At 52.6% G+C, this 9,671-nt stretch overlaps 1 protein-coding gene and 1 long non-coding RNA gene across 2 annotated transcripts in view; both read right to left on the bottom strand.

Annotated features, from left to right (window-relative positions):
• LOC138991222 (uncharacterized) overlaps positions 1-9,647 on the bottom strand; it is a 40,309-nt gene extending 30,662 nt beyond the window's left edge. The window contains exon 1 of the long non-coding RNA XR_011467186.1: positions 2,621-9,647. This is a non-coding gene — a long non-coding RNA (uncharacterized lncRNA). The remainder of the gene's footprint in view (positions 1-2,620) is intronic.
• MAPKAPK2 (MAPK activated protein kinase 2) overlaps positions 1-9,671 on the bottom strand; it is a gene marked incomplete at its 5' end in the record, with an annotated part of 46,710 nt that overhangs the window by 36,343 nt on the left and 696 nt on the right. The window lies entirely within an intron of this gene.

Here is a 9,671-nt window from a genome sequence, read left to right as displayed (position 1 = left end):
CTACATAGAAATAAGAGGAGACGAAAATAACGGAGATGGAGGTCTTCACGGAATTTACCATAAGAGAGTCTCGGCGAGTGTGACAGGGAGGGATGGGAAGACCCGCTTCTGGCCTGAAAGGGGTCCCAAAGGAAGGAGCAGCGTGGGCACAGGGCGAAAGAGGCAGACCCAGACAAGGGCTGGGGCGAGGCGGGGGGCCAGGACGACCCAGGACCAAGGGGAGACACGCTGGATAAAGGAGCGGGGCTTAGAAAGCAGGGTCCCGGAGCACACAGTAGACATACGTCACTGGGGCTAAAGCACAACATATGTTCAGAAAAAAACAGACTGAGGTCAGATCTAAGAAGGACGTGGAAGCTTCTTGAGCTCTGCAGTCAAAACGAACCCACTGTTTAAGCTGGGAAGCGACATGATCAGAGCTGTGCTTCAGGCAAACTAATCCCCACGCTTGCCAAAGAACCCAGGGGGCAAGACTTCATTCCAACGCCCGCCCTCTAACTACACCTCAAACTCAATTTTATTTTCCTTTTAAATATCTAAAGCAAGGAAACCAAAAGTGCCCGTGAGAGCAGCAGAGCTGAGCACAGGCGAAGGGGCACTCACGGCCCCTCCTCCTCCCTGAGAGCACAGGTGACCGAGGGCCACGGCTGGGGGGGACACAGAAGCAGGAAGTCCTGAGCGTCCCACTGGGGTCCAGCGGGAGGGATACGGAGCTGCGGAGTGGCAGCAAGGGGAGGAACAAAACGATGCTTCTGTAAGCATGAGAGGTGACGCTACTCAGTCCCTGTGGCCTCCAGCCTTCCTCAGACCTGGGTGCCTGTACGAAGCCAAGCACAGAAAAGCCAGACTGCAGCAAGCTCCAGAGCACGAGAGCTCTTCCCCCATCCACCTGCATTCCTCGGATGCTCCGAGTTCCATACACGTGGCTTTAAGCGCCCTGGGCTCCCAGTCTTCCTCCCCCGCAACCCCCAACTCTTTGAACTCTGCAGAAATCAGACCAGACAAGCAATCTACAGATTCTTCAATCAGAAAGACCGCCCTCACCTAAGGCTCCCAGAAGCCTGCCTTTAAAATTCTTCCTCATCTTCCTCTAAGAATTACAGAAGCCAGGCCTGGAGGCCCAGGATCGGGGGAGGAGAGGGAAAGCACGGCTCCCCCAAGGACAGGGACTCCTGTCAGAGTTAAAAATAAACCCTTAGCAATCTACACCCAGCTCCTCCCCTCCAGAGGCCCGTGGGCCTCGGCAGAGAAATCCCTCCTTGGGGAGCAAACCAGGCCCCAGAGGACAGCCGGGAGCAGGCGGTCACGGAGCCGGGCTCGGGATGGGACTCCAGCTGCAGACGGAGGGTCCCCCAAGGCACCCCTTCTCCCAAATAAGCCCCTACACCAGAAAACAGACACAGAAGCCCCCTGTCTAGTGGGGTCAGCACCGACACCCTCCGAGGATTAGGAACAAGAGGAGGATGTTGAAGCCAACGAAAGGGACCACTCTGCCCAGTGTCCATCCGGCAACCAGGAATGCAAGCTGCCTAAGCCCATGTCCTCACGTGGTTATATGGTACCAGGGGCACCAGGACCACCTGGGGTACCAGGACCCATGGCAGCAGGAGAAGAGGCCACCTCAATGGGCCTCAAGGGTCGCAGATCACCAAGATCCCTTCCCCCCCTCCCCCCAGTCAGGAGGAAGAGGAGACCCAGCTCCCAGTGACATCCTGCAGGTGGCCCAGGGGGAGGCCGGGGGCCGTGCCTGACTCACGACAGAGGCTATTCTTGGAAGCCGAGGGGATGAGATCACACTGTGGATGCGGTAACCCGAAGCCCCGGACTGCTGAGCCCTGTGCAGGGGCAGGTAGCCACTCAGTCCCCCGGCAGCTGGGTAAGGGCCTGGCAGCCGCCCTGGGCTCCCCACTCAGCCCCACGCCCCCAACCCCCACCCCCAGGGAACGCCCCCCTGCAGGCAGGACTTGGAGGAAGGTGGAGCTGGAGGCCAGCACAGAGCGCCTCACGCCCCTCCCCAGAGCCCACGGAGCCTCCAGACACGCATCTCTACACCTGGAGGCCAGCACTCGCAGCTCGCTCTCAGCACAACCAGCCAGGCCGCCCACCAAGCTCGGGCTGAAAGAAGGGGGGAAGGGGGAGGGGGCGCCAGTGAGTGTGAGAAGCAGTGTGGCGGTGCAGCAGGAAGGCCTGGGCCGCTGTCGGGGCGACCCGTGACGGATGGGGCAGCAGGCCAGGTTTATTTCTAGTGTCTGAGACAAGAGGGGCTGAGTGACAGTTCTGGGCCCCGGTCGGGACGCCAGGTGACAAACATCCAGTGCAGGCTGGGAGCCTCATGACAACATAAAGAATCAAAATGACAGCAAAGTGGTCAACTCGATGACCTGCCTAGGTCGGGGGTGGGGATGTTGGGGGAAGCGGGAGGAGCCCCTCGGGAACATGAAGGTGTAGGAGCTGGTGGGGGCGCGTCAAGAGGTCCCCTCCCAGGTCCCCGTACCTGGGACTAGAGAGATTTTGCTTTTGTTTCACATTCAAAAGAACCATCCCAGAGATAAGCCACACAGAGATGTTCCCATCATCTCTGAGACAGGAAAGGCTTCTGCCTTTGGTCACCACTCCTCACCTCCCAGGCAGAGTGCTGCAAACATCCCTGAAGAGGAAGGTGCCCTTTCATATGACCCTTCTGGACAGCTCCGGTTCCGGGCGGAACACACACACAGCCTGGCTGGTCCTAGAAGGGAACATTGCTTCCGATAAAGGGTGACCTTGGGGCCACGTCCCAGCCTCTACTCCCTGCCAGATGGCACGCAAAGGTGTTTACCAGGTCAGAGAAGAGAGACCCTCGAGAACTCTACACTGCCAGAGGCTGAGCACAACTGTAGCCCCCTTTCCGCTGAGTCTTCTCTTCCTTCAACCAAATCTCCTGGCCTGGCACCGAGGACCCTGGTCCAAAGTTCAGGGCTGAAACCACTGCGGTATCTCTAAATGGGCCGGAAGAAGAGAAGAGAAAACACCTATCACCAGGCATTTCCCTCTCCTGTTGCTTCCTCAGTCCCGTCACATCCTCTAGCACCCAGTCCTATGGGTAAGGAGGAGTACCCAGGTGTACCTGGTATGTATCCTAACTTCCCATCAGCTCTGGGAATCAGTTCCCAATTCTCACTCAGAACAGCCCCAAACCCATACTATCACTTCAGGTGAATTAGAAGGTGGCACCCACTCGGATGGATGCAGACATACACCAAGGCAAAGCCTGACAACTGCAGGGCACAGCCGACCTCAGCGGCCGTGTCTGGCCCCACAGCTTCGAATGGGAAGGAGGGTCAGATGGAGAGTTCCCGGCTCTACCCTAAGCCACACAACACTGGTTCTTCCGATTTCTAAGGAAGGAGAGGATTCACAGCCCACTGAGTTACAAAGCCCATCCTCTCCACTGAGGCTCTTGCTGGAACACAGACCAAGTCTTCACACGAGAGAAGCAACAGCTGGTCCGTGATGGTATTAATTAACTGGGCGGGAGCTGCCCTGGAACCCAGCAAGGAGCCTGTCAAAAGGGCATCCACGCTGGATGGTACTGCTGATGGTCAGACGTGGAGCACAGCAGCCAGCTCTCCTGCCTCTTGCCTCCAGCATGGCCCGCCTACCCCACACTCCTGTGCCAGGGGCCACCAGTAGCCTGACCCTTCGACATGTACACTGAGGCCTGGGAAGCTTAACTAACCTATTCAACGTCACGCAACTATACTAAATCGATCTTTCTCTCTTTCTTTTCTTTCTAATCTAACACATAACCCATGGTAATACAGTCATCCCTAGCTATTTGTATCCATACATATCTTAAAACACAAAATATCAGTATTTCCCGAAAGACTAGAAAAGGTACAAAATCTGGTTTTGGTTTCGTATCTGGTACATATCAAGATGCTCAGCGGCACGACCTTATCTCCTTACCAGCGTCCCCATTTTGAAGCCGACTGATGAAGAAAGAGCCCAGTGACTGGTTAGTGGACACTGAGGTTGGCACTGCCAGGCCCACAGTCCCCACACTCGCTCCAGCAACCAAAACACCAAAGGAACCCAGACCCAGAGAAGGTCCCGGGGAACCGGGTCCCAAGACATGGCTCTGATGCTGACACCAGGTAAGATCTTGCATGTGTGGCTGAACCTTTCAGAACGGCCCAGCCTCTTCCTCGGTGAGGTGGAAAAGGTCAAGAAAGAGGAGAAGGGAGTGTCGTGAGCGCTAAGCTATGAATTGTGGGTCCCTTCAAGATGGGTCCCTGAGCCTTTCATCATGACCAAGAGTAGCTGAAGCCTCTTCAGACACGAAGAACAGCTCTGTCCAGGTCACAGCAGCTACGAGAAAGGTGCAGCACAGGGGAGAGGGGAAAGAAGAGACTCCACAGGACCCTGGAGAATACCTGAAGCAGAGGAGGAGCAGGCAGTCAAGTGTGAATCCTGTGCCACAGACATCAAACCACCAGGAGCTTCCTGCACCAGGGCACAGGAGGGCCACTTGGGAATCATGGAAGAACTCAGACGCAGATGCTGACACCTGACCTTCCTCCGGGCACAGAATCCAAATATCCCCAGGCTCTGTGGGCGGGGAGGGGGACTTCCCTCAGGACATCCAGGGATTTCGTTTACCTCCAGGGATTTAGTGCTCCTCCAGGCCTCTCCCAATAAAATCATCAATTGATGATGGCCAGCTCAGATTCCAAGCAACCAAAACATCTTAATCAGGAATACCAATACCTTCATCCCCTAAAAAGGAGCCCCTAAGGGCTTCCTTGGTGACTCAGTGGTAAAGAATCCACCTGCTAATACAGGAGACACGGGTTCCATCCCTGGTCCAGGAAGATCCCACATGCCGTGAAGCAACTAAGCCCGTGGGCCACAACTACTGAGTCTATGCTCTAAAGCCCCTGCTCCACAGCAAGAGAGGCCACGATGAGAGTCCATGCATGTTAACTAGAGAGCAGCTCCCCACCCACCACAACCGGAGAAGAGCCCGTGCTCAGCAACAAAGAACCAGCCAAAAATAAACAAATAAATAAGGTTGTAAAAGTAAATAAAAGCCACAACCACGATACAAACTGAAAAAAAAAAAAATCTGGTTGTATTCTAGTCCACCAGACATTAAATTGATTTTTCAAAAAGGCGGGGGGAGCCCCTTAATTCCCAGACACCCATCAATATTTGGTCCTAAGGCTGCCTTTCTCCCCACTGCTGTCAGCCGCTGACCCCACATGTTAGCTGGAGATTATTTTCAAGCTCTGTCAGAGCCCAGAACTCCTAAGTGAAAAGGAATCACGCGCTGGCCCAGCTCTGACCCTGCCTCAGTGGGCGTCAAGAGCCCTGCTGCAACAGGCAGGGCCCAAAGTAAGGCGCAGGGTCTCTGAACCCAGAAGCCAGACCTTCCCCCAAAAAACCACAGGCCCCAACCTCAGAGATTTGTAACTTTTCTTTATAACATCCTGTTAGTTTACTTCATGCTCCTCAAACACTTTAACATCCGCTTTTAACACAAAGATCTGTTAGGCTCCACGCTGAGCCCCCAGCCCTGCGTGCTCCTCACAGCACGACCCCTCCCCCCGCTCCCCCACGACCACCATCCCCTCTCGAAGGCAGATGTGGGCATCCCCCAGGAACCAAGCAACACACTGTCCTCAGCACCTTCAGTCCTCACAGATACCCTCTTCCACGTTCCTCTACTTCCAACCACACAACTTAACCCCTAGACCAGCAAAGCCCAGTAGAATTTTCTACTAGCTCGAAAACGTTCCTCTCCACTGTTCAATGCAGTAGCCACTAGCCACATCTAGCTACTGACAGTTGACATGTGGCTAGCAGCTGGCTTTTAAATTTAACTCAGTTTAATTTAATTCATCAATTTTAACTAATTTTAATTTAATCAGCTCTGCATGGGCACCGGCTACCATAGTGGACAGTACAGCCTTAGACTATATTTGTTAATTTCATAATTCCCCCTTCTCCAAAAGAGTTTCTGGACCTCCAAATTTTTAAGGCACCACAACGCACATGGTAGGATGTTCAGAGAACTGTTAACTACCTGTAATGATAGTGGAGATAAAAGAGGCTGGTCAATCAGTAAACCTTTGCTCACCTTGTGATTCCATCCAGCAAACCCCCGTCTGGAACACTGCCCCTCACCCAGCTACACTAACTCTGCTTGCTCCCTGAAAGGCACATAGCAGAGGGTGCTGCCTGCGTGCGGGGATGAGGCAGCCCTGCTCTCTCTCTGACAGTGTCCAGACCAACCCTGAGAGGTTCTGATCAGCGACCCTTGGTATCAGCAGACACCAAGGAAGCCACATGGCCGCGACGCGAGTCACCTGGGGAGGGAGCCCTGGAGAAAGGGAAGAAGGAGGAACAGGACTTTGCTTCCTCTAATTCACACAATGGAAAGACAAACAGAGGTACGTTACAACATTCTATACTCTGTAAAGCAATAACATGCTTCACCAAATCAGAGTCACACAGCAGAGGAAGACAACGGGTGCTGGCTTTAATTAAATTTGTTCAGCTAATACCTAAGAGTCACCATGACACAATGAAGCAGGAAGCAGCAGGGAACAGGACCAATTCATGCACGAGTGGGTTGAGACTAAGTGTCCCTACCAAAGAAACAGTGAATAGAATTCTCATGTTCTTGCACAAAAAAATAATAATAGTAAAACAAGATTTCTAGCAAACACTTCCTAAAAAGAGGAGGGGGTGGTTACAAAAAGAAAGTTTGTTACTCCAGATCAAAACTTACTTACAGAGCTGCTGAGTTGGTTTATAACCTGCCCTTCCAACTTTGGGGATCAGTGCCGGGAGGTGACAAATCCCCACCCAGCAACCCCTGACCCAACAGTCAAGGAGGGGCCTGGAGTGAGCGCAGTTCCTGGGGCTTGAGGGGCTCTGGAGCAGCAACCAGTCCTGGGACCAAGCCCGCTGATGTCACAGCAGTTATCAAGTGGGAAGGAGTCAGACATCCTGGGTTCTGATCCTGATTCTGCCAACAGCATGGCTGTCTCACCTCAAGAAAGCCTTTGCTCTGTGCCTTGGTTTTCTCATCTGCAAAATGAGAGAGTCAGATGAGATGACCTCTACTGTCCTTCCAACTCTGAGTGAAGTATGAGTATGACTCAGACCTTAGCAAAAGTAGCCAGGAGAGACCATGAGGCAAGGTCATTGCACCAACCAAAAAGCATTTCAATGCTGCATCTCTCAGGTGGATGGAGAGAAATAGCAGGGTGGGTTGAGGCTATTTTTAAAAGCACTGATTACATTTAATAGGACTAAGAGGTCACCAGACCACAGACAGAGGAGCAGGCCATCACAGCAGCTGCCACCTCTCATCAAGTCTCAGGGCTGTGAGATAGCAGAGAACCCCGTCAGAGGCCCTGCAACTCTCTGCCCTAAACCCCAGGAATGGCCTCACACTCTACACAGAGCAGAGGCCTCCTCCCTTTCTCTTCAGGCACCTTTCTGATGAGGCAATCCCCACCACATCTTTCTCCCTCGCTTCATAATCAAAACACTCCTGGTTTTGAAAAATCATTTCACTACTCAGCACCTACGGTTAAGTTAGTCAAGATTCAAGATCTGGAAATCTCTTTGGTGTGTCTCTGGAACAGAACTGTTTGAAGCAGGCTTCCCCCACAGCTGTAATTATGTCTTACCAGCATTTGGACGTGGAAGCACTGTTGATACTGCTGTCAGTCTCTGAATGCCTCATCCCTCCTTTCTTCCTCTATTATTAAGTTTTTATACAAAGATGTGTGGGAAATCTACAATCTAACAGTTGAGTCAACTTGTGAGATCCGGGAGCAGGCTGCCTGTCAAAACACACTCAGACTTCAGTCGTCACCTGCTTCTAACCTGCGAAGGGCAAACTAGGAGTGTTATTTAAAATACTGCCGGATCTTCCCTTTCAAAATTATTTAAAGGGGAAAAAAATCCAAATCTCTCTATTAATTACAATAGAAATCTGAATTGCCACCCAAAAGCATTTTAGGGGGTAGTTTTGTATGTCTATCAAATAGAGTAAGGAGCAGAAGTTGAGAGCTTTTGTTATGAGTCTTTATACCATATTCCAGCTATCCAAGAAAATGAGCAGTCAGTATCCCCAAACTGCTGGTGGGTAAAGGCAGATGGCATCTCAGAGGGGACAGAAAACTCTCCTGGAAAGAACATCTGTCACTTCCTCAACGGTGCAGGTTAACTGTGGTCCAACTGTGTTCACTCAACTCCACTCCCCAAGGTCAGAGCCACGGTCAAACAACCACTCTCCTTCCCTGCCCCAGTTTTGAGTATGGAAAGAACAGCCTAAGGCACAAATATTAAAGGGTTCAGGATACTGATGCACTCCTTCTCCAAAAGTCCAAAGCAATAGCTTGTAGTAAAACCAAAGAAATCTGACAGTACTGAGGCTAGCTGAAGTTCTCCCTGGAAAGCAAGAACTGAAAGCAGCAAGAAAACAATCTTAGACGCCTGAAAATCTGTAAATCAAACATGTTTGCCTTCTACAATCCCAAGTACCAGGGTTTTATTATATCTAATTATATATTCCAACAGTCCCACCCATGACACATATCTGAATTGTGTATGAATAGTTGAAACACAGCTAGCCATAGGGGTTGAAGGGGAAGAGAAAATATAACACAGGAAGTATTTTTCTCCTCCTCCAATCATTAAAGACACCTCAAGAGAAATAGGCATTATGTGTCACCTTTAGAGATGTGGTTTGATCTGAAACCCCGCTTAGGGGAAAACCTTTTTAGTGACCCTAGACACTTGCTCACACTGCACTGGGGACTCATCAGGCCTCCAAGTTCATTATTTTTAACTTCGAAGTAGATATTCCCACTGAAATCCCCTTTCTCCCCACACCAGGCTCCTTAAAAAAAATAATAAAAAGAGGTTGGCTTTTCCGAGCTCCAGGAAAACGCTCCCTCCTACTGTCCACCAATCGCCCAAGTCCAAGACTCAAGTGGCCATCTCCGATTTGTGGAATCAGCCCGGGTCCAAGCGTGGTTTTCCAGACCTAGTTTACAATGATCAATGGAACTAAGGAAACAGCAGACACCGCGCTGGAGCCTGCGGGCCTCCCATCTGGAGCCTCGCGGGCACCGAAGGTAGGAGGGGGCCAGCTCCCGGATCAAAACAATCCCTGCCCCCGCGCCCGGAATCTCCAGCCTTGCACCTCCCCGGCCGGCGCGCGCCCCGAGGCTGCACAGCCGCACTCACGAGGCCCAGGGAAGTGAAATCACACATTCCGGCTCCCAAATAAGGAGCGAGGCTAAATAAACCTCTTGAGATCCGACTTCTCCAAACCAACCCACCAACCAGCTCAATGAGTAATGGGCCTTTTGTGCCCGCGCAAAGAAGAGAGAGCCGGGAGGAGAGGACCGGGAACCACAAGCCCCCCGAAAACCGCTTCCTGAGACGGGGAAACGAGCCCAAGTGGTCCCCGAAGCCAACCGCGGCGACTCGGCCGGAAGGCGCTCAGACCCCAAACGCCCGAGTCTTCACGAGTCCCCAGGAGTCCCCGCAGGTGACCGGAAACCCGGCCCGCGCGGCCGCGACCCTCCCGCAGCGCCCGCAGCCCCCGCAGCGGCCACTGCTCAGCCGTCCGGACGCGGGTCCCGGGAGCGCGCCGGCACCGC

The sequence above is a fragment of the Bos mutus genome, chromosome 16, assembly GCF_027580195.1.
Source record: "Bos mutus isolate GX-2022 chromosome 16, NWIPB_WYAK_1.1, whole genome shotgun sequence".
Classification (NCBI taxonomy): Eukaryota; Metazoa; Chordata; class Mammalia; order Artiodactyla; family Bovidae; genus Bos; species Bos mutus.
Note: the sequence above shows the minus strand (reverse complement) of the source record. Positions and strands in the feature narration are given on the sequence as shown.